The sequence below is a fragment of the Camarhynchus parvulus genome, chromosome 3 (assembly GCF_901933205.1).
Source record: "Camarhynchus parvulus chromosome 3, STF_HiC, whole genome shotgun sequence".
NCBI classification, from domain to species: Eukaryota; Metazoa; Chordata; class Aves; order Passeriformes; family Thraupidae; genus Camarhynchus; species Camarhynchus parvulus.
In genome coordinates, this window is record NC_044573.1 from 5,372,640 (window position 1) to 5,396,474 (window position 23,835).

At 47.3% G+C, this 23,835-nt stretch overlaps 1 protein-coding gene across 2 annotated transcripts in view; it reads left to right on the forward strand.

The window, feature by feature from the left end:
- Positions 1–23,835, forward strand: part of SLC24A3 (solute carrier family 24 member 3) — a 98,510-nt gene that overhangs the window by 10,814 nt on the left and 63,861 nt on the right. For both annotated transcript variants that reach the window (XM_030944342.1, XM_030944343.1), the window contains exon 2: positions 6,550–6,690. The gene's annotated coding sequence lies outside the window, so the exon portion shown is untranslated. The remainder of the gene's footprint in view (positions 1–6,549; positions 6,691–23,835) is intronic.

Genomic DNA, 23,835 nt, shown 5'->3' on the forward strand with positions numbered 1-23,835 from the left:
TGCCTTCTCCAGAGAGTTAGCTCTTTCTGTAACACGTTACCCAATCCTTCCGAGAAACAAGGGTCTGTCTGGTAACAGTGAGGCTCTCAAGTGCTGCTTTTCCAGCCTTGTAAGGTCATGATTGCCAGGTTCAAGCAGCCACAGGATCTTGGAATGGTATAAAAAGTAGCTCTGTTAGTGATGGAAAGTCAGCTGGAGATTAATTCATTGCTGCTCTTTTTTTTTTTTTCCTCTCTGTCTACCATGAAGAAGGGAAATCGTGATGGATGGTTTTGATAGGGATGACCCAGATGTGCAGCCACCTGTAGCACAGCCTTGCTGCTGTCACTCCTGCCTTCTGTGAGCAGGGTTTGCTAGTGGAACATGGGAAAGGGAGGGAGCAGGGGGTCTGGATGTGCTTTAGGATTCCCTGGCATCCCTCACAGGGAGCAGGGATGAGGGCGAGATGCAGGGGAAGGAGTTGGGTCAGGGAGAGGAGCTGCCTCAAGGACGTGTTGGAAAGGGGAATTTGCTCTCCATCTCCCTTTTCTGCCTCTAAAAATTTCCTTTCTGTTTATTTGGGGCAGGGGGGAAAGCACTGGTGCCTGCAGCAGGGTAATGTGAAGGATGCTGCTTCACCTGCTCCTGCCGTTTCCTCTGTGACAGCCACAGGAGCAGGAGGAGGCAAAAGCAGTTTTCTGGCTGGTGTTAGGAGACTGGGACAGAAGGCAGAAGGAAAGGGCAGCAGCTCTGTCAGGGGAGACGTGCTCTGTTGTGTTTGTGAGCTCCCCAGGTCGAGGTGAGAGATGAGGAATCTGCCTCCATGTTCTCACAAGGCTGATTTATTATTTTATTGTATTATATTAAAGAATGCTATACTAAAACTATACTAAAGAAAGAGAAAGGATACAGACAGAAGGCTTAACAAGAATGAATAATAAAAACTCATGACTGACTCCTCAGAGTCTGACACAGCTGATGGTGATTGGTCATTAAGTAAAAACAATTCACATGAAACCAATCAAACATGCACCTGTTGGTAAACACTCTCCAGACCACATTCCAAAGCAGCAAAACACAGGAGAGGAAAAAACGAGATAATATTGGTTTTCCTTTTTCTCTGAAGCGTCTCAGCTTCCCAGGAGAAGAAATCCTGGTGAAGGGATTTTTCAGGAAATGTGACAGTGCCAGTGCTGTGCCAGAGAGCTCTGGAATTCACGCTGGGCAGTCCAGGGCTCAGAAGCACAGAGATGGTGCCAGCAGTGCCCAGACTTTGCGCTGTGCCAGGTGAAATGCTAATGGGATGAGAGTGGCAGCAGGGAGTGAGATATCCCTGAGAAACCAGAGCAGGGAATCACAGTAGCCAGTGCTGCTGTACAGACCAGTGGGAAGCTGCTGCCTTGAGAATTATCTGAATTTGGGCAGGGTCACAGAGGTAAGTCTGTGGTGGAACTGGGGAGTTTATAGAAGCATGAAAACATTGTCAGGAGAAGTAAAACCCTGTTTACTTTAGAGAGGAGCCGAGTCACACGAGGCTGTGACAGGGAGAAGTAAGAAGTGGTTTTTTTTACCAGGTGCAGGGCTGTTCCTCTTGCACTTAGATGTAGATCAAGAAGAACAGAATAGTCAATTTCATGGCCAAGCTGATACAAATATTAAAGAAAACGTAAGTTTCTGCACAAACTGGTAATGAATGATCACACATCCAGTACCAGTTTTTGGCACAACACAGTAGGGAACACAAGACAGAATTTTATCTTCACTTAACTAAGCTTAATCCAGCACTCTTTGGGATGTAGGAACCAAGGAGTTCCTGGGGAGTCTGTTCATCTCTTGCAGGGCTACTTTTCCATCCCCTGGGCTTTGCTGTGTGAGGTGTTGCAGGCACTTCACCTGGAGCTTGATGAGCCATGGGTGCCTTTCTGCTGAGCTCTGCCTGTCCTTGAAGTTGCTTTGCTCTCAGGGTGGAGCAGAGGCAGGCCCCAGCAGCATGCGTGTGGAAATTTCACTTCCAGAGGTTGGGCAGCTTTTCAGAGTTAAAATAAACCAAAAGTCACATTTTGCTGTTGCTATGAGAACTGTGGAGCTGTTGTTGGACCTTCGGAGTGTGCTCTGCCCTCCCGACTCCAGCTGGGCTTTGTTGAGAGCAGCGCTGGGCTGGGAGGGGCAGGAGCTTTGTGGGACCCTCAGTGGGCTCTGTGCTCCTTAGGAGGGAGCTGGGGAGCCTCCCTGGGGGTGTGTGAGAGCTGGAGGTTTTGTGGGGGCTGTGGGGTTTTTTTTCTACTGATGATCACATAGAAAATATGTGATAGGGTGTGTGGTGAGGGGCTGTTGGTGCAGGGACCCCGTCCTGCTTGGGTGCTGCCTGCAGCTTGGCTCTGGCTCTGTGCCTCACTCCTGTGGTACAGGTATTATCAGCAGTGTGCTTTCCCTGCCCTTCTGCACCTTTCCATGTAGGTCAGGAGCCGTGGAAATACAGCTTTGAAATCCATGGAAATACAGCTTTGAAATCAGGTGTAAGGAGCAGGCTGCTTGTCAAAGCCAGGTGTAGGATTTCTGGGGCTTTTTGTTGTTTGGGATTTTTTTCCCCCTGAGGAAGCTATATTTATGGTCCTGGCTGCTGGTGATTTTGGAAGAAAATCATCTCCCAAATCAGCCTAGGCAAAGGGCTGATCCATTTATGAGGTGTTTGTGCAATCACAAGCTCAGATCCTGGTGGTGGCTGTCTGCAGTAGGTCTGGTGGTGCAGGGGCTCACTGGACGTGTCCCTGAGGCTCTGGGGCCAGCAGCTGCAGGGACATGGCTGCAGGCTGCAGCTCCTTCAGCTGTGTGCTGATCTTCCACCGAGGTTCCTCTGTTCTGTCCTGAGGCCACCACACCACTGCTCTCCACCTCTGCGCTGGCTTATGCAGAAGCTCGTGCTTGTTCCAGCTTTTTTTCTTCCCCCAAAATATTTCCCTCTTGTAATAACTGCAGGAACGATCCAGGGAGACAGAGATAATTCAGCTGGTTGTGAAACCAACCCTCCAAAACCCAAAGCTGCCACCATGAGAACAATAGATAAAAGGGACAGACGAGAGAGGAGGAAGGGCAAGCATATTTCGGAAAAGCTGTGCTGTTTTTGGCTCTGGCCAGCAGTTTGCATAGAAAGTAGTTTATTGTCAGTGGGAGCTGTGGATACCTGCCAGCTCTCCTGTGCAGCAGTGCTTTGTGCCAGAGAAAGGCCCTGCCTGTCAGGTCTTCCCTGCTCCAGCCCCCTGCCCATCAGCTGTTCCCTGCTCCAGCTGGCTGCTCACGAGCACCTTCCATCTTTGCTGCCTTTCTTCACCTCAGCATTGTTGAGGCAGATCCTCCACTGCAGTGGATGAGTTTTTTCTCCTCTTCCAGCTCTGGGGTTGGGTGCTCTTGTCTCCTTTGGCTGCTTGAAGCTCCCTGTCCCATGGGACCCCCATCTCCACGCCAGCCTGCTTTGTACCCTGTAGGAGCTGCATGTCTGCTGTTCCATCTCGTTGGGGCTGCTGTGCCTTGCTTGCTATTGAAAATAAATGTGCCTGTGAGATCAGAGTGCAGTTGGGGAATGTGGGGATGTTGTTCAGCATTGTAAGGTGGTGTTCTTCGTGCTGGGAAATGCAGCCAGGATGAGTTTGGCTGTGTTTCTGCAGCACTGAAAGTTGTAAACTCCAGCCAGAGCCATCTGGAATAGCGTAAGGAGCTCCTGAGTTCCCACGTGGAGATCTGGGTCACACACAGAGCCTTTCCAGGAGTTCTGAGCTGTCTGATCTGTCCTTTTTTCCACTCCACCTCACTTCCATGCTCATAGGTGGAACAGGTGAGCAGTGTTGCTGGAGAGGCTGAGCCTGGCAGGGACAGGAACTCCCAACAAGCACACACTGGTGCACTCCCTGTCTTATGGAAAGAGGCTGCTCGAAATGCACCGTCTGCATTGTCTTAGTTCTGTTATGAAATGCAGAGCAGGCACAAAGACAGGGAAAAATGACTCATGTGCTTATTGTCCATGGGAATATCTCGGGGAGGAAGTGCAAGTAAAGCTCTCCAGAACCTGAGTTCTGAGTGTGTAATGTAAAACTGGTGCTGGGTAATTGTGCAGTTGTGGAAAATACCTTGTTGCGACGTTCAGTGCTTGGACAAGTAATTCTTTCTCTTTGAAATATGCTATGGTACAGAACTTTGCAAAAACTCTTCATTGTACCAGAGCTTTAGAGGGTGTCACAGTGTTGCTTTAGTGTAAAGCTAGCAGCTAGAACATGAATAGGAAAAGTGTTCCATCTTGCTTGCCCAAAATGGCACTGCAGCTGAGGCAGGATGTTTAGCAGTCTTTACCTCTGCTGAGAAAATGAAACAACTTTGTTGTGGTTCCCATTAAAAATCATCCAATCCTGAATAACTACAGTTGAGAAAGAAAACTGTTAGCTTTCTTTTTTTATAAGTTTTCCTGCTTTTCCTTGGGAAGAAGAGTTTGGCCATGGTGGTGGTGGCCTGGCAGCCGTGCTGTGGAATTCTGTGGCTGAGGTGATGTCCCTGGTGCTTGTGCCTCCTGCCAGCGCCTAAAGCAGGGCAAGGCCTTGAGCTGCCTCCACCACACCACAAGGAGACTGGTGCCAGCACATGGGGAAACCACAGGGACCCTCGTGTGTCACTGAGTGTCCTTGTTAGCAAGGTTAAAATCTCCACGTGTCCCTGTTTTCACAGGGAAATCCTTGGAAGGCCAAAGCTCTGAAAAAGGTTCATCTCTAACTTCTATTTTGTCTTGCTCTGTTGAGTGAAATTTTAGAATGGAGATGCCCTAGGCAGGATTTTGGGAATGGTGGGCTGCAAATTCTGCTGTGGGACAGACAGCTGGCCCTGCTCCAACCTGGAGATGCCAGAGGAGAGCTTTTCCTGGTGTCAGTCACCACATTGAGCTCAGCTGTGGACCAGGTCCACTGCTATTTACTCTGATTTTTGTCAATGCTGGATGTAGCCTTTATAAACACTCCTGTTGCCAAATTAAGCTTTTCCCCTTCCAAAGTCACCTTAAATGACATTCTTCTTCTTTACCCCTTGCTTGGAAGAGTTTGCCACCCAAGAGAGGCAGAGGTTCTGCTGGGGGTCAGGGGCTGTAGCAGTCCCTGTGTCCTCCCTCCCTCATGCCATTGCTCCATGCAGTGACACAGAGAAGCCTCTCTGGCTTGGAAAGGAGTTCCTCTGCTTTGAAAGCAGCTTGTATGTGGAACTGAAACTGCTTTGCTCAGGCTACCCGAGTGTTTGTTGTTAGGGGAGATCCCTGATGCTGCATTACAGCTTGTGCTCCTTCTTGGAAATGCAGCCCGCTTCCATCAGCTTAATCTTACCGGTGCTCACAGGCTAAACTGACAGCAAATTCCATTCTCTAACATTTGTAAAGCATTGAAAGGACCAAGTGCTTGAAGCTTCAAATGATGGCATTTGGTTTACCAAGGTAAATGGGGTTTTTTTTGCTTAGAAAACAGGGGTGCTTCAGGCTGCTTTAGGCTCTTCCCCCAAACATGCACCCAGATGACTCCTGTGTATTCCTGAGAGAAATGGTGCCAGTTACTGCTGGTGGCCTGGGATGCAGATTTCCAGGCATCCCTTTCCCAGACATTCCCTCCTGGCATGGCATGGAGTGGCCTGAACAGAGCATGATCTGTGCAAGGCAGACAAGTCTCAGGTTGGGCAGCCCTCTCAACTCATGTGCCAGGGAGCCTAACACAAGGGTTGGGACTTGCAGAGAACCTTTTCCTTTGTCCTTAATCACCCTCTGAGGCATTGGCCCCAGATTTGAATCTCTGTCCCACTGCTTTTTTGCCTGTGATCTGTTTGCAAAGTAGTGGACAGAACTGGGAATAATTCAGAAATCCTTGTGAGAGAGCCCATGTTCTGCTTGTTGGGAAGGGGATGAATGGGTGGGAGGAAATCCCTTTCAGATGCTGTTTGTTACTGGCAAGGTCTCCATTGCAAGAGGGCTGATTTGGTGTGTGTGGATATCTTCTGGCTTAAAAAAAAAAATAGAGTTTTTTCTTCCTCCCTTGAATCTGAACCAGCATAGGAGGCATGGAACTGACACATGAGCACATTTGTCCAGCTGATTAGGCAGACATGGCACGTTCAGGGCTGACCAGCCTTGTGCCAGGAACATTGTAGAAACCAGCCAGCTGTCTTGTTGACATTGCTAAAACAGAGCTTCACTTCGCAGCACCAAGGAAAAGCTGAAGGGGAAGCAGAGTCAAAGGCAGTGAGACAAGTAGTGCCTCTTGTGTTCATGGATATTGCTTGTTACTGGAGGTGTGGAAACGAGTCAGAGGCATGTTCTGGCTTCAGTCAGATGGTGCTGGGTGGGAAAACAGAGATGCTCTCCTAGGATGAACTTCAGGAGCTGTGGAGGAATGCACATGGCTCCTGCAGCATGGAGAGCTGCTGGCAGTGTCCCATTCCAGTGGGCTTAGAACCACTGCCCTTTCAAACCCAAGGGGCCGTGGGACTTTTAAAATGTTCTGGCTGCTTCAGGATGATCAGGCCTTTCCTCATGTATGCACTGCTCTTTTCCTTCAGGTTATGATGCCCTGAGCTATTCTGTGGGAGGTGGTGACAAGTGGAGCGGGCGGCAGCTCCTGCAGGTGCGTGAGCAGAACGTGAGTGACCTTCCAGAGGATGGGGGACAGCAGCTCTACATCAGAAACTGCACTGAGCCAGGTAGGCATGAAAGTTCCCTCCAGCTCCTCAGTCCTGCTGGTGGCTTCCTCACATCTGTACTGGTGAAACTTGCTTATTTTTAAGTCCATAAATGCATTTCCTCAAGTTTTGGGGAGAGGAGGGGAAGGGTTTTTATTCTGTTCTTCAGGACTGATGTAGGTTACATGCCCCAGGAGAAATTCTAACAAATCCAGTTCTGGCTGCACTTCTCTGCCTATAATTTTTCCTCTGCCATAATCCTTAATAACATTTCTGGACAGATGGATGATTATGGTCTTTTTTAGACAGCAAAAACTTGTACAAAAATTCTTCTTCCTCAATTTTTGCTTGTTTGCATAACTCTGGCACTGTGCAGACCCAGTGTTGCAGCCTCACATCAGCACTGGCAGTAATATTTTCCCCTGCTGTGCTCAGCACCTTCTGTCTCACCATTGCAGCTGTTCCTGCTGCCCTCACCAAACAGAGTGGTCTGTAGGAAGCATGGGAGATTTTATTTGTGGTGTGTGGGTTTTTCTCCCCCTTTTTTCCAGAAAGTAGAACAATAACTACTGAGTACCCTGTGTTTTCTCAGGAGAGAGAAAGCAGAAATACCTAGATATGTGAAATTACTGTTTCCTCTTGAAATTGTCATGATGTGACATCCCATAGCAGCAACTGATGCAAAGTAGTGCAGAAAGGAAGTGAAAGTAACAGAGTTAAGGTCCTGCCTGTGGTTTTGTCGATTTTGTTTGGGTTTGTCATAGTGCAAATGCAAATAACCTTAAGTAGTGTTAAGTGCTGTTGGTGGTAGGCCAGGGGGCAGTGAGAAGCATTTGGGAGTGGGACACTCCCAAAATTCAGTGTCTGTGGGAGTTACCTGTTGAGCTCAGAGGGCTGAGGATGACCTGCAGGATGCACCAGTTGTGCTGCTCAGCAAACAAGTGAGTAAAAGAGCTGGAAGGAGGGCATGGGCACATCAGTGACAGGGGTGATGCTGCAGCAGCAGAGAGCAAAGTGCTGTCAGCTGTGCTTTCATGTCTGAAAGTGTGGCCAGCAGCAGGGTGGCTCAGATCCTGGCACAGCCCTGGCAGCAGGAGCTGTGCTTGTCAGGCAGAGCTGCTGGGAAGCTCCATCCCTGGGCAGCACAGTCCTTCCCTTTGGATCAGGTCCCAAATGGTGGCACAGCACTTGGGGTTTCACCAGGCTCAGCTGCCTTTGCCCTCTCCAAGGGCTGCTCAGGGAAACTGGGGCAGTTTGTGGTGCTGCTGAGGATAATGCATCAGTGCTGTATGACCAAAGCCTGGGGGCCCCTGTGACCTGGGAATCTGCAGAGCTCAAACCTCCCTCCAGCATCACGTGTGTTGGCCTGCAGGTGCTTCTCCTTCCCTTGAGCAGGTGTCAGGAGGGAAAGGCTTCCTGAAACGAGTTTTTTTTTTTCCTTGCTTACTTCCCAAGTGAACCTGCATAAACACCTTGCAGCTTGGCAGAAGTGGGTTGTTTTAAGAAAGCAGTTTTACCTCACCTGCTGGTGGAGGGGAGTGGAATGCCTCCTGTTAAAATGTGCTGTGGTTTTTTGCAGTGCTTGGCTTCTGTGCTGTGTTGGCAGTAAACACACCTTGACCTGCTAAAGGGAGGATCTGTGTTCTTTAGCTGCTCGGGTGATTGCAGGCTCGTTTGAATGCCTGCCATGACATTTGCCAACTGCTGCTTTCATTTCCTAATGGTTTATCCAATGACCTATCTAGTATCATTTCATCATCAGAACTGCTCCAGATAGTGGGGGTTTTGCTCCCTTTGCCTTTGCAACAAAAACTGTAGGAATATTAAAGTGCTGAAATGGACTGATTCCAGCCTAAAGACCATTTGTAGGATTTTTTTTTTGGTTTGGTTTGGGTTTTTTTGACCTTTTTCTGAGAAATGCCCATCATGGGCTCTGGCCTGGTCCTGTGGCTGATTGTGGTTGTGTTGAGTGGAAGCAGAACCACAGAGCAGCCTGCTGTCTTTTCTAAGGAGCCTCTTGTCTCTTGCTGCCTGTCCTCTGAGTGTCCAGCCCTGCACTCAGAGCTGCTTGTCCCCTCCCTCTTGGATCTTGGTGGCTTCTCATGGCAGTGTCTGCTGTCTCCTACTCATCCCCTTGTCCTTCTGGTATCCACATGAAGGTGTGTGGAACAAAAACAATTTGGACAGTTTATTCACTGGAGTAGTGATACTGTTTAAATGAAACACTTGTGATTCTGGGCCATGTTTGACAGTTTCAGCTCATGCAAAAGTTGACGTGGAAAGAGTGAGAATGACTTGTGTCAATTCAGGCAAAGTATCATTTACTCACCCAGTCCTGTTCAGAAATGCGATTCACCCACTGGAAGCCAAGAAAAAGGATTAAGCTGATTTAATGTTGGGTCAGGTCCCTGTGCTACCAGATTCAGAACTCAAATTGCACTGGAGGAGCTCCAAAGCTTGCTCTTCTTTCTTTCATTAGCTGCCAGAAGGTGACAGGCTCTGGGGCTGTGGCAGGGTGGCATGTCACATGTCTGGAGGTTCAGGTGGGAGGGGTGGCCAGGTCCTGCTGCCAGCTCCTCACCAGACTGACATATGCTTCATCTGATGAGCTGTCATCACCTTCTTTCCTCCCCCCTCTTTAGCACTTCCACTGCACCTCAGAAAGGCTGAAAATAAAGTAACAGCCCTGCTTAAATGTGCTGTTTTAAAGTCATTATCAGTAATGGCAGGAAATACTTGATTGCTGCAGGAACAAAAAGATCTCCCTGTATTCATTTAGACCCTCAGGCATAAAAGTGCTTAAATTAAACAGCCAAAGAAGTTTTTTGTGCAATTATTTTTTTTACAATTCCTCGTCTTATTTCAAAAGCAACTTTATCAATATTTCTCCAGTGAGTCATAGCTCATGGTAGTGTAATTTGTAGTGCTTGGCTGTGGAGCCAGGTAACCCTTGCTGAATACTTACTTGTGGCTGTGTTTTTGGAGCCCCTTTGGCACTGAACCACACACCCAGACCCCCTTGGTGGAGCTGAGCGTTCTGATCTCTTTCCTCTCTTTTGTTTATGCACGTGGTGGGCTTTATGTGGTGTGAGTTCTGCTGGGTTGTCATGCACAGAATGAAGTCCAGAGAACTGCAGGGTTTAGAAAGGCCTTCTTCCCAAGCAAATACAGCATCCTATTCACTCTTCACATGAGTGATTTAGTGTTTTGTTTTCCTTTTTTTCCTGTTCCTCCTCGAGCCTCAATCCAATTGAAAGTTGCCTTCCCTCAAGCAAAATTAATTTTATCCTAGCAAAATGAAAAGAAAAAATTTGTTCCTGCCTTGCAAGTTGCCAAACCTTGCTTTCACAAGCGGGAACGTTAGCAAAATAAATTGCTGTAAGTTTAGTAACAAAATATCCTTGAGGAATAGCAAAAAAGATGTTCTCCTCTCACTGAGCTATAAGTTTGGTGAATTTGACAGAAATTTCCTCGAACTTCTGCTTCCACACTTTGCTTCTGTTTGTCAACTTCAGACCTAAAGCGTCAGAAAAACCAGAATGTTGGGGTTAAAACCTCAGAAATAGAATCAAAAACATGCTTATATCTTCTGGGTTCTTGTGCTGGCAGGGAGCTGTGTTCTCCCTTGGTGCAGCCAGGAAGGAGAGATGTGGTGGGGACCAGGGGCTGAGCTTTGGTGCTGGCCCCAAGGAGCCGGGTGCAGGTGCCCAAGTTGTGTCCAGACACTGAATTTGGCTGTGTCCCAACAGCTGCACTTCTGGCTGAGTGAGGGCTTTGGAGCTCTCCTTGCAGAGCTTCCTTTGCTAGAAACCACAGTGGGTATTTTCCTTTTCTGTGCTGTGCTCTGGACTCGCTCGGAGCTTGGGCTTTGCCTTCTGGGCCGGGCTTTTTTGTGGGACTGCTGGGTTGTAGGGTCTCTTAGCAAAAAGAGGTGGTCACAAGTATTTTCTCTAGGGTTTTTCAGCCATCCAAAGTGTGGCTGAGTGCAGGGGAGCAGGTGGCTGAGCACCATTGCTCTGAGGCAGGAGCTGGTGTGTTCTATAGCAGGGCTGTACCTGCTTTTGGCTGGGAACTTGAAAACTCTGAATTGATCACCAAAACCATGCAGTTCCCTGTAAAACAGGGCCCTCTGGGCATACAGGAGGCCAGTGGTGGTCTTTTTGCTAAAATTTTGCCAGTGTTCCCATGTGATTATGTGTGCAACTCCAAGAGCCAGAGGTTCAGGGAGGAAAATAACACAAAGCTGGTGAGATTGAAATCAAGAGGTGGCAGTGCTACTACCCAGTTCATCCTGGGTGTGTTCTATTGCATCAGTGAAACAAAAGGAGAAGGCAAACTCCAGATTCCAAAGCCAGCTTTGTCCCTGCACTGTGCAGACTGAGGAGAGGTGGTGAGCTCCAGAGTGCCTTCCCCAAAAAGCTGCTGTCAGTTTTTCCAGAATCCATAACTACACATGTATCAAACAGCTTTCAGCCCTGAAGCTTGAGTTAATGCTTGAAGCCCCTGCTTACACATTCATGTTTGATCTGTGAAATGCTATAGACACACCAACATTTAAAGCATGTGCTGATAACTGCTTGCTCTGATTTCCTTCATTATCAAGCTTACTCCCTCTACCCTTCTAGCACCATAGAGAAACTTTAAACAGCTCAGGAAAGACCCTGTCCTTCACGTGATCTGCTCAGGAACCTCGTGCTCTGTCCCAACAAAAACAACTCACACATTTTGCATGGCCTGGGGTCAACAGGCACCGAGGCAAATTCCTTCATTCCCAAATTTCTTGGTGTACTGCACGTCTAAAATTTTTAACAACCAAAAACTTACAGCAGCACAGTAATTAAACTGCTTGTTCTGAGGGAAAAGAGCCTTGGCTCAGCCTTCAGAGCCTCAGCACAGCCAGGATGTGCACCTGTAGTGTGGGCAGCTCTCTCAGGCTGGGACTTGTTTGCTGCATTGGTGATGCTTGTGATGAGCCTGTTTTAATTGCTTAACTCTTTTGATTCCTGTTTTAATTGTTGTTCCTGGTGGGAAATGCTGCGTTGTCACGGGCTGGCTGTGCAGGGAGGGCTCACAGAGCTCTGGGGGAAGATCAGTGTGGCACGGGGAGTGAGGAGCACCAAAGGTTAACTGCCTGTTGCTGCCCAAGAATCATGTTCATAGTCTTGAGGAATGATGGCAAGGGGGGAGGAAGACAGGAATAATCCTTGTAGGTAAAAAAGAACAGAACCTGTACACTTGCTGCTGCCCAAGGCACAGGAGGAGGAGATTTGAGAGTCTGTCAAAAGGGCAGCCCCATCTGCATAGTAGCTCTCCAATGGTGGAGTGGGGAAGCCCTGTGTCCTTTTTTATGATTATGTTTCCCCCTCTGGAATAACTTTAAAACACCCAGAAATTTTCTTGGTTTTTGGATTTATTTTGGCTTTTTTCCTCCATTACTTTTTTGTTTGTTCTTTGTATCTAGAGGAATGAGGCTTGCTTCCTTGACCTTTCAGCAAGCTTGGGTTACTCCTTTGGTTATTGTGTGTTGTGGAAAAGGCAGCAGAGAGGCTTGAAATACTGAAAGGGGACCCTTGCTTCCAAATCTTTAAATGCCTTTGCATTTAAAAGGTGTTAAGCAACAAAGCATGACTTCAAATGTGAATAAATATCACATTGTGCCTCCCTGAATTGGGTTTTACTTCTGTGACACTTGAGGATGCCAGGCTGCTGCTGTGCATCACTCTGGTAATCTGAGAAGTCTTCCATGAAGCCTGTGACCTGAATTTCTGAGGAGGCAGTGAAAAAAAAGGAAAAAAAATTGTCAAGTCAGACTTGCTCCTTTCTCTGGGAAGAAAATGCACTTGGATTTTCACATGCTGAGCATGGAAAGCAGCACCAGTGGAGGGTTTGGGGCTGGCAACTGCAAAGAGTCAGTGTGGTCCCCTTGTTTGGTGGCTCTGGCTGCCTCAGGACATTGCTGAGGTGCAGATGCCTGCTCACAGCTGCAATAACATTGCAGTGATTGTGTACCAGATGTAGATGTTCTAGACTGGCCAGATACCAGAATGGTTTCTTTTTTTTTTTTCACACCTGAATTATTTGCCTGGCGTGATAAATGCAAATTGTCCACTTAGCATTGAAAAATACATTGCTGCATTTGGGTAAAATGTCCTGATTCTCCCCAGGAAAATCTGTGCTGCTGTAAATTTTTGGTTGTTAAAAATTTTAGACTTGCAGTACCAAGAAATTAAGGAATGAAGGAATTTGCCTCGGTGCCTGTTGACCCCAGGCCATGTAAAATGTGTGAGTTGTTTTTGTTGGGGCAGTGTCTTTCCCAAGCTGTTTGAAAGTTTCTCTATGGTGCTAGAAGGGTAGAGGGAGTAAGCTTGATAATGAAGGAAATCAGAGCAAGCAGTTATCAGCACATGCTTTAAATGTTGGTGTGAATATAGTATTTCACAGATCGAACGTGAATGTGTAAGCAGGGGCTTCAAGCATTAACTCAAGCTTCAGGGCTGAAAGCTGATGTAGCTCTAAGATCCAGGACAAGCCTTCCTTAGAAGTTCTGTTTTAAATTTGGTATTTTTGAGCTATTACTGAAAAGGAAGAAAAATAACATCTAGCCCCATGTTGCAAACTGGATTTTTGTTACTTGTTTTTCGGTTCTTGCCAGTAGTTAGGAGTTAAAAATCAAAGGTCCAGATTTTCCACGAGTGTAAGTTATTACTGGCTTCATTGACCTCATTGCATTTACACTAGATTTAAATGACCAAGAATCAAATAAACCATCCCAAGTCAGGTTTTAATACAGTCAGGGTGGAGTTTTTATCATCTGCAATCTGCATTTTAAGCAGTGCTTGATTGTGTAGTTTTTATATACAGACACGTGCGTAAATTCACTTATGCATGCTTAGGAATAATGGCTTTATGTATTAATGCTGAAGCAGTTTGATTTAATGTGCAGCAGTGGGTAAAATAAAAATATTTAATTAAAATGCCCTTTTTTGGGGACTGCATTAAAAAGAATTCCCAGATTAGATACTGGCTGCCCATATGTGCAGGTCCTTTGTCATTTCCCTGCTGCTCCTGTTAGAAAATGGAGAGGTGAGTGGTTTTTCTTTCCCAAAGATCCCAAGATGCCAAATGCTGGCAGAGGGGTGGAGAGCTCCTGCTTCAGCCCAGGCTCTTCAGGGGCTCTCCCTTGGGATCAAAATCTTCTGTGCTGGGTGTGATGAAACCACACAGAAAGAGGGATCACCCCTGCAATCCAGAACTGTCCATGCCAGCTCCAGGCACATGGGGGGAGTAACAGCACAAGGTGCCAACTGCTTGGAGTGTTCAAACCAGGCACACACCCCATGTCACCAGCATAGAGAGCACTCTGTGGATGCTCATCCAGAGATACTGGGTGGTTTTCAGATTTGGTTTCATTTCCATCCTGAATGTCAGGATTTTAGGGTATAGTCAGATACCCTAAAATTTCAGGATAGGGTCAAATATCTTTTAAAAGGCTCATGCTGGTGCTTTTGGGGAAAAAGTACTGATTGTGGAACAGCAGCTACCCCAGTGCTTCATGAGCTGTCTGGCAGCTTCTCTCTTGGGGGAACTGCTGCCCCCCAGCTCATTGTGTGCCTTTGCCAGTGACCAGAAGTAGTGTCCAGGCAGTGCCACATCTTTCTGTCCTCACCACTGGTCTGGGCAGTGTCCCTTATAGGCAGGAGCTTGGATGAGGATCTGCCAGAAACTCTCAAGGTTGTTTGCACAGTCTGGTTGTGCCTCTCTGCTGGAGGGGGAAATGCTTTGGAATAAACCCTTTCCTTGGTTTTATATGTATGTGCATAGAAAAAAGAGAGGTGGGATAAAAGGAAGCGAGCAGTCCTGAGCAGAGGGTTTGTAACCAAGGCCAGTCCTAGTGAACACAAACACAGGAGCAGCGTTAGCCCAGGCACCTGGTGATGGATGGGCAGCTGCTGACAGCCTGAATGGCCACTTCTAATTAGCACTCATTAAGAAGAAACTGACTGGAGAATCAGCTCCTGCCCCCATGAGTGTGAGTCCCCCGTGACCCAAGCCTGGCAAGCTGTGTGGCCCAGGAGAGCATCCCAGTGATTCCCCAGCACTGCAGCTCCACTCCCAAAGGGCCCTGAGGAATCATGAGCCAGAGGTGTGCTGCCTTCCCATCTCTTAATTGGCAGCAGAAGAGGAGGAAAGGAGAAAGTGATCATTATTTTATGTTAAAACAGAGATAATTACTGCTATAGAATTTCACCAGAAAACAAAGCGGCGATTAATTATTGATCGTCAGAACTCCAGCACAGCTCAGCAGAGTGGGGGTTCACATGTCCTGTGGGCTGGGGCACGGTGCCTTGTCACTCTGCAGGGATGGCTCCCTTGGGAGGAGGCTGCTTTGGAGTCTCTTGGGGCTGCTGCCTCCTGGACCTAAGCCTGTTGCTCCATCAAACCTGGCTACAAGCTGAGTTCCTGATGGGATCTGTGCCTGTGCTCGTGGTAGAGATGTTGGTGTGCCACAGGCAGGTCAGCATGCCTGGAAGGGCCCTGGCAGTGGCAGAAGTGGCTGCTCAGGCTGGAGGGGTGTGTCTAACCCTGCCTTCTGGCTCCCTGTACACCCAGTGCCGTGTTCACTGGGCAAAGTGCGAGCAGAGTGTGAGATGTGTTTGCCACTGGGATTGGGCCAGTGGCCTGAGTGACACTTCCCCGGTGCACTCTTGCATCTCCCAGTTACCAAGTCTGGTGTCTCTGTATGAAATAGCTCCTTGTGTTTCATTTTCCCTGGGAATTTGAGTGTTTTCTGTACCCTGTGCGAGCCCTTGTGCTTTGCAGTAAGAGTTGCTGAGCTTTGTGCTGCCTCTTGAGAGGAGGCCAGTGTGCTGAGGAAAAGGGAAGGAGGGGGCATGGATTTTCATGAGAGGACATCAGAGCCACTCTTGAAGCAAGCAGGATCTCAAGGATGTCCTCCAGGGCAATTGGTTGCTGCAAGGACTCTCAGTGAGGCAGGATGCTTCATGCAGGGATGCAGTGACTTTCCTGTAGCCATAGCAACAGCTGGAGATGTGGTGGTGGCTGCCAGCATCCCTGGACTGGTGGGCCTGTAAGAGAGGTGTGGCTGCAAGGCCAGGCAGGGGAGGGACCCCCAGCCATGCAGGTGAGCAGGGCAGGTGTGCTGAGACTGTGCAGCTGTGCTGCCAGATCCTTTCTGGTCACTGCGCTGTGCCCCCACCCCTGGCAGCCCCCAAAGCTGAGGGATGGGCAAGGGACCAGACAGGACAGCTCAGGGAGCAGTGGACAGGCCAGTGCAGATGGATCCCATCCCATGAACTGTGTCCTGGAGTGAGATTGTTGGATCCCTGTGGAGCCAGGCTTCTGTGGGTAGTGCTGAAGCTCGCCCTCTCCCCCATCCCCAGGCACCAGGATTAGAGATTTAATCAGGATGCAGGAGCTGACAAATACCTGGACTGGGAGATGGAAAGTTCCACTGAGCCACCACAGCTCCTGTGCTTGGGGGGAAGCTGGCAGTGGGGGAATTGAGCTGTTCATGCAGCCTCTGCTTGAATTAATTTTATCTTTTTCTTGCACTTGGGTTCCTCCTTTGGACAAGTCTTTCCAAACTCACTTTTTCTTAAAAAAAAAAACCCATAAATTCCAAGTGAAGCTTTTGCTGAAAGCCAGTACATCTTCTGCCCTACCTCCACTGCCTCTTTGCTGAATGGTTTGGATTGAATCTCTGTCTCATGGGAAGGACTCACAGGGATATTTAACCCCCCCTCAGAACAGAATCAATGAGTAGGTGAGCACAGGGAGCCAGGAGGACCCAGCAGCCCACAGGGCTGAGTTATGTGATACATCCTTACCCATAACCTGCCTGGCCAGGTTTCCTTGGAGCTCCTGGTGGTGTTTGGTGGCTGCTGGAGGAGCCCTTGGTGTGCAGGCACATGTGCACACACGTTGGAGCACACATGTGAGTGCCTGGGTCTTGTCTGCTCTGCAGAGCACTTGGAGCACTCTGCCCAGCCAGGGACAGCAGAGCTGAAGACAGGATTGGTATTTCCCCTGGCAGATTGTTCCATGTAGAAAATTCCCTGCTGCTTTGAGCCTTTAAATCAGCATTGGGTGGCCTTTTAAGGGTGTGTGCTGTCAGTCAGTTTCCCATCCTATTCTGATTTTGCAGATCCACGGCACATTCCCAGTGGAGGTGCAGACTTGCCTGCAGCCAGTGGAACTGGAGGAAGTCCTGTTGCTTTGGCTCCTTTTCCCAACCTCATGGATGGGGTCCCACAGTGACTCTGCTTCTGCAGGTGGAGCTGGGGTGTCACTCTGGGGGACAGGGCTGGTGCCATCCCCTTCTCCCACAAATGGGGTGCTGCCAATCCTGCTGGAGCTTGGGCGAGCAGAGGGCTGGTGGGGCTAAAGCAGAGCCTGTTGCCCAATTTCAGAGGGAGGAGGTTTGCAAGCAGACCAGGTTTAATTTACTGCCTTGTAATTAATTTAAATTAAATTAATTTGAATTAATTTAAATTAAATTAAATTTATTTACTTAAATTAAATTAATTAATTTACTGCCTTGTTGCGGTGTTGTTGTGGGCACCGGGATGAGGTGAGAGATGAGAATTGACTCCCAAGTTTTTAGAATGCTGATTTATTATATTATGATATATTATATTAAAAGAAAATTATATACTAAAACTACACTAAAGAAAGAGAAAGGAGACATCAGAAGGCTAGAAAAGAATGATAATAAAAATCCTGTGACTGACCAGAGTCCCAACACTGCTGGACTGGGATTGGTTATTAATTAAAAACAATTCACATTGAACCAATCAAAGATGCACCTGTTGGTCAGCAACCTCCAAACCACATTTCAAGCAATCAGATAATTATTGTTTACATTCCTTTTCCGAGGCTTTTCAGCTTCTCAGGAGAAAAATCCTAGCGAAGGGATTTTTTCAAAAAATATAACAGTAACACTGCCTTATTTTTCTACTCCCACCAGACCAGTAGAAGAAACACATACTTTGTAGTTTATCTGTAAAACTCAAAGAACTAAGTGAACTGCTCAAAGGATGCTGCTGTGAGCGTGTGGAGAACTGAAACTACCTGGAGGCTTGTGCTTGGTGCTGGGAAGGTGACAGGCTGTGTGCCATGCCAGGTCTGTGCTCTGTAGGTGCTGGAAGTTGCAGAGGAGGGAGGTTCTGTGCTGTGCAGATTCCCCTGCTGGGCAGGACAGGCTGTGTGGGAGGCTCAGGAATGGTTTGGGGTGGTGTTGCCCATCTGACAGGCTGGGTGGCACAGCAGCAGGGCTGGGGCACTCAGGGCTGTGAGAATGAGGTCATCTGATTTTGGGGGTAAACAGAAACTGCTGGGGAGGTTCTGTAGGGAGCCTCAGGTGTGGCTGCCAGGGCAAATCCGTCCTTATTTCTTGACATGCTTAGCAGCAGGCACAGTGGGATGGCCTCAGAGTGCTGACACGGGCAAACACACACTCTGCAGTGGCTGTGCACTGTTTATATGGAGGTGAAAATACTTACGGGAAAGTCAGAATAAATACTTCCCTCTGTTGCCTTCATTGTTCTCTTTTTTAAAAACATTTTTTAATTTTTTTTTTGGCTCTTCTGCGTAATACTGTTTTGTTCACTCAAAATTTAAACAGAACAGTTTCACCTGATTTTTAATTTTTGGGTGAAGGTACTAGAGACCCTCATCTTCATGTTTCAGCATGATGGTGCCACAGGTGATGCATCCTCTTCCCAGTGTCCCCTCAGGAGCTTGGGAGCAAGCTCCAGGATCCTGTGGAAGGCTGGAGCAGCTGAGGAGAAACCTGTGCTGTTCCAGCTCTCCTCAGGCAGCATGTCCTGAGGTGTGGGAGATGGAGCTGCAGTTTTTGGATTGAAGCACTTTGTTTCTAACATTGGCTGCAGCAAACAAGTCTGGAGAAGCATTAAATCCTGAAGCAATTAAATGTATCTGCAAAGATTTATTTTTTTTCCTTTTGTGAGATACTTTGCCAGCTGTTGTTTATGGAAAAAATCTCAATCTTTTTTATGAGAACTGTTTTTAGGTTTCTTTGTGTTTGGGGCTGATTTATACATTATGCATTAGCTCGGGAAGGCAAAACATTTATTTACCAGCCTGAATATTTAGAGGAAGAATAAGTGGGAGTCAGTGAAAAGCCTGTATGGATAGCTTAGGCAGAGACTCAGAAGAGCTTTCCTGGTGTTAGGAATGGCACAATTAATGTGTAAGGGAAGAGCCAGACAATAAATGGACTTTGCCTATGTGTGGGTGATCCCTGTGGTGGTGTTCACAGGGGTCCCAGGACAAGGGAAGAAATGAGAGTCTTGACTTCATGTTTCAGAAGGCTGATTTATTATTTTATTGATATGTATTATATTAAAAGAAAATGATATATTAAAACTATACTAAAAGAATAGGAGAAAGGATTTCATCAGAAGGCTTGAAAGGAATAGAAAGGAATAGAAAAGAATGATAAAATCTTGTGACTGACCAGAGAGTCCGAGACAGCTGGACTGTGATAGGTTATTAATTAGAGACAACCACATGAGACCAATCAAAGATGCACCTGTTGCATTCCACAGCAGCAGATAATTATTGTTTACATTTTGTTTTTGAGGCCTCACAGCTTCTCAGGAGAAAAAATCCTAAGGAAAGGATTTTTCATAAAAGATGTCTGTGACAGACCCCTCTGCCTGCAAGGCCTTGTGCTCCATGGCTGGTGCACGAAGATTACAGAAACCCTCTCTCTGCTGGATCCTGGGGACTGACAGGAGCTGGGGATTTCTCTGTTGTTGGGAGTACTGGCTTCATGGAGGCCAGGGAAAGAAGGGACATGTGGAATGGTTCCTGCCTGGGCTGGCTGTGTTTGGGAGGAACTGAGGAGGAGTGGGTTTTCTTTGTTTAGGTTTGCTAAATGGTGTTTTTGAGGGAGTTCTTTTATAAGGCACTGTGCTGAGAAATGCACTGTTCTTTATGCTGTTCTCTTTTCTTTCTGCCTGTGAATGAAAGGATGTTGATTAGAGCTGGGGCCAAGCAGCATGCCCTTGTTTGGGACGAGGCATGCCATAGGAATCCTGCTGCTGCAGAACGAGGCTCTGAGGTGATTTTATTGCTTGCTGACTGCAAGAACTTGCCACCAAATGATAGTTTATGAGAGCTGGGCTGTCTTAGGAACAAATGGAGTAAGTGGGTTGGAGCTGTGAAGAAAACAAACAATATTGGGGGATAATACGTCCTTACAGTTCAGAACATCAGTTTCAGAACAAGGAAGCGACTTCCCTGGGAGCAGCTCCTTGGCTGGCAGGAAATTGTGACGTGAATTTGAACAAAATGCAGCAAACCATCAACCAAACTGAGCTGTGGGACCTGTGAGCATTGCCTCAGCATGATGGCATTAAACAGAGAAGCTGCAAACCTTCCTGAACATCACTCTGGGAATGAGGATTGAGCTGTGGCAGTCACGGAGCAACACTGTGTGCTGTTCCCTGGAAATGCTGCAGGAACACACAGCAAGCAGCCAGGAATAAGGGCTCAGAGAGGGAGGTTTTGGTGTGGTCGGAGAGCGGACCATGTGTGGCACAGGGCAAACTCCCATGGGCTGCCCAAAATCTCCCCTTGTGCTTGCCACTGGTGCTTGGCCATTTCATTGCTTTTGCAGGCAGGCTCTGTGAGGCTGCTGTGGCTTCACTCGTCCTCTGCTTGCACTGAATAATGATACAGGTACCTGTGGAGGTGCACTGAGAACATGGGGGAGAAAGCAAAGCAAAACCCTCCCTGGGCTTTGTGTCTGAGGGTGTTGTTCAGTTCTGTGAGGGGGATGCAAGTAAACCATGTCTGGTTGCAGGAAGCACATGGTCCAAAGCAGCCAGCCCCCAATCCAGAAGGGTTCATTTATTTGCCCCACAGCATGTCCTGAAATAGTAATGTTTGGATAATGTTTTGGGGGTAGCTAAGCTGGAACATGTGTGTAGCTGTTCAAGTTGTGAATGCCAAAAAAGGGAATCCATGTTAAGCTCAAAAATCTGGATTTGTCATGTAATTAAAAAAAAGTTACAATTGTAGTTGGGTTTTGTTGCATTATGCTATAGGCTTTTTGGCAGGGATTTCATGGGAGATGAGGAAACAGCAGCTTGATGCTTCCCTCCAGCTTTTTTGAGCCTATTCTCTGTTTTGCCAAAGTGTACGTGATGAATTCTTAAAAAATCCATCTTGGGTTCCTCGGCCTCTGCTGGAAACTGCTCCAGAGAGTAAATGTGGGACAAAGCAGATCTTGGATGCCCCTGCTCCCTGCCAGGGCTTTGTCTTTGAAAACCAGGGTGAAGGGTAGCATGTAAGCCCAGTAAGGAGGGGTCTGGCCCTTCTGCTCAGCTGGACCTGGTGTTCAGGGAGGCAGGAGAAGTTCTGGCTGTCTGTGCTCCATTGGGGAGCATAATTTGTGTGATCTGCAGTAAAGTCGTAGTTAGGTGGGGTGGTCTTCAGTGTTGGGGCTGGGCTGAGCTCTCCCAGGGGTTTCTTACCCAGGCAGAGGCGCTGCATGGCTCTGAGCACATGCAGTGGGTTTATAACCCTCACATAAAGGCATGCCCTGGATGGAGTGGATGATTAAACATGCAGAACCCTTCAACAGGGGGAGTTTCTCAATTTCTCTGAGGAAAAATAATGTCATAAGGGCCGTCCCTTTGCTTGCATCTTAAATTAACCCAGAGTTTAATTTGTTTCATTTGTTTTAGTTTGTCAGCTGGGCAAGAGTGAGCTTGGGCAGAGATATGTCAGAAAATAAAGCTTTACTCCTTAGAAAAAACCACAAAGCCTTACAGCTGCAGGAATAGCAAGGTTGGTGAAAAGGAGTGAGAGGGAAAAGGAGATTTTTAAAGCCAGTAGATTTCTTCTTTTAGTTGCTTTCAGGTTTGAAAAACCTGAGGTTTTTAAGCTCTTTTCTGCAAACACAAGGATTCAGGAACACTTTTTGACGTTCACTTGTTTTTCCTGGTTTTGTTTTTGAACTTGCTTGTGATGAAAATGGGTTTGACCCTCTGGCAGGGTGAGGTGGCACTGAGTGAATGCTACCAGGCTGTCCTGCAGGGCAGCTGGCATGTGGGATGGGAGCTGGGAATGGGGACAAGGATGTGCCTCAGAGGGAGCCAGGACTGAGCGTCCCCTTTTCAGAAGCATTGCCTGGTTCTTTAAGGGGTTCTGGTGGGGAGATCTCTTGGGTACTGATGGTTTTTATGCTGGCATGGCTGGCTGGGGTGCTGAGGGAGCTGGGGTGCACCTGGCAGGCTGCAGGAATTCCCTCCCAGTTCTCCCCAGCTGTGGTGCTGGGGGCATTGTGCAGAGGATGCTGGGCACTGAGAGCCACAGGCATATGGCAGAGGTAGGAGGGGTTTCCATGGAAACCTTTCAGCAGCATGACATCACCAGCACTGTCACATTTAAGCTTTTCAAGGCTTTTTGGATTTTAGGGATTACATAACATTGGAAGGGTTAGGCTGGGGCTTAGATCTAATCAGTATTCAGGGTCTTAGTTGAATTAAATTTTTAGAAAATCCAAACACCCCAATCCAAAAGTGGCCAGCAGCAGTGGCAGCAGCAGCAGCAGTGGCTTTTTAGTCGTCTTGGGCAGGCTCTGTGTGAAAAACGCCAATCACTTGTTTTTAAAATTTTAAAACTTTAATAGTAATAAAATGGTTATAAAAAATAGTAATACAATTAGAGTAATAATTATTTGGACAATTTGGATTCGGACAATATGAGACAATAGAAACAAAGAGTTACGGATGTCCGGGTACCTTTTTCTGGGCAGCACAAGCCCAAAAAAGGACACCTGTTAACAAAGGATTAACCCTTAAAAACAATAACCTGTTGCATATTCATACACCTCATACACGATGCATAAATTCCATTCAAACACAGGATTCTGTCTGGTCATCTTCAACTTCTTCCTCTGAATCCTGACAGCGCCTTTGAGGCAGGAAGAAGTTGGTTTCTTCTGCTAAGAGAGCAATAAATTCTTTTTCTCTGAAAGATTTAGGTGTCCTGTGGCTGCTATGTCACTGCGAGTCCTTTCTTTAAAAAAAGTATCCTTACATAGCATAGTTTCTATTTTAACATTTTTTATAACCTAAAACTATATTTAGTACACTACTTAAGAGAATTAATACAGCATTACTTTCTAACACAACACATGTAATATTCATTTTAATATTTGCAAAAAGCCAATCATAAAATACATGCATTTTTCACACTCTGCAAACCCTGGAGCCTCAGGGGCTGGGGCAGCAGGAGCTGCTAGGCTGGCCACTCACGCTCACACCCACCTTTGTGTAGCTGAGTCCAGGTTTTTTTGCTTGGAGCAAAAGAAGAATCTTCATCTTGCTTCTAGGTGTCTGTAATAATTTCCTAGTAGCTGTTTGTGTTCATCTTTCTGCCCAGTAACTTTTCTTATATGTGAACTTCAGGGAAATACTCTGTGGTTTTCTGTAAAATGTAACTTGGTGTTTTTGTGAGACATTCAAGACTGAAGAGCCTTGTGGGAAATTTGGAAATAATGCAATAACATCTAGTGAGGCAGTAAAGCCTGCAGATAACACAGGGAAAGTCTTGAAAGATGATGGATTTGTTTTTAACCACAGCACAACTGCTCCAGACTTGGGGTTCCTGACTCAGCATTCCTGATGGGAACAATTTCCAGCAGTGAAAGGCAAGTTAGCTCTAGGATTCCCTGGAACAAAAGGATTGCCTGGGCTGGAAGGGAATGGCTTGTCTTGCTGAGAGGAGGTGCAGCATGAAAAGGAGGGGAAAGGCTGAAATCCACAGTGAATGCTATGAAGACCCTTCCTGGTGTCTTTATTCCAGCTGAAGGGCCCAAAGCTCTTCTGCTTGCCTGGTCTCAGTGCCAGGTGTGCCTCTGAGCACAGGAGCAAGTGCCAGGCAGGGCTGAGGACAGAATCCCTGACTGCTTTGGGTGGGAAGGGACCTTAAAACTCATCTCATTTCCCTGCCACAGGCAGGGACACCTTCCACTGTCCCAGGCTCCCCCAGGCCCCATCCAGCCTGGCCTTGGACCCTTCCAGGGATCCAGGGGCAGCCACAGCTTCTCTGTGCCAGGGCCTCAGCATCCTCATTGTAAAAATAATTTTTTTTAACATCTGATGTAAA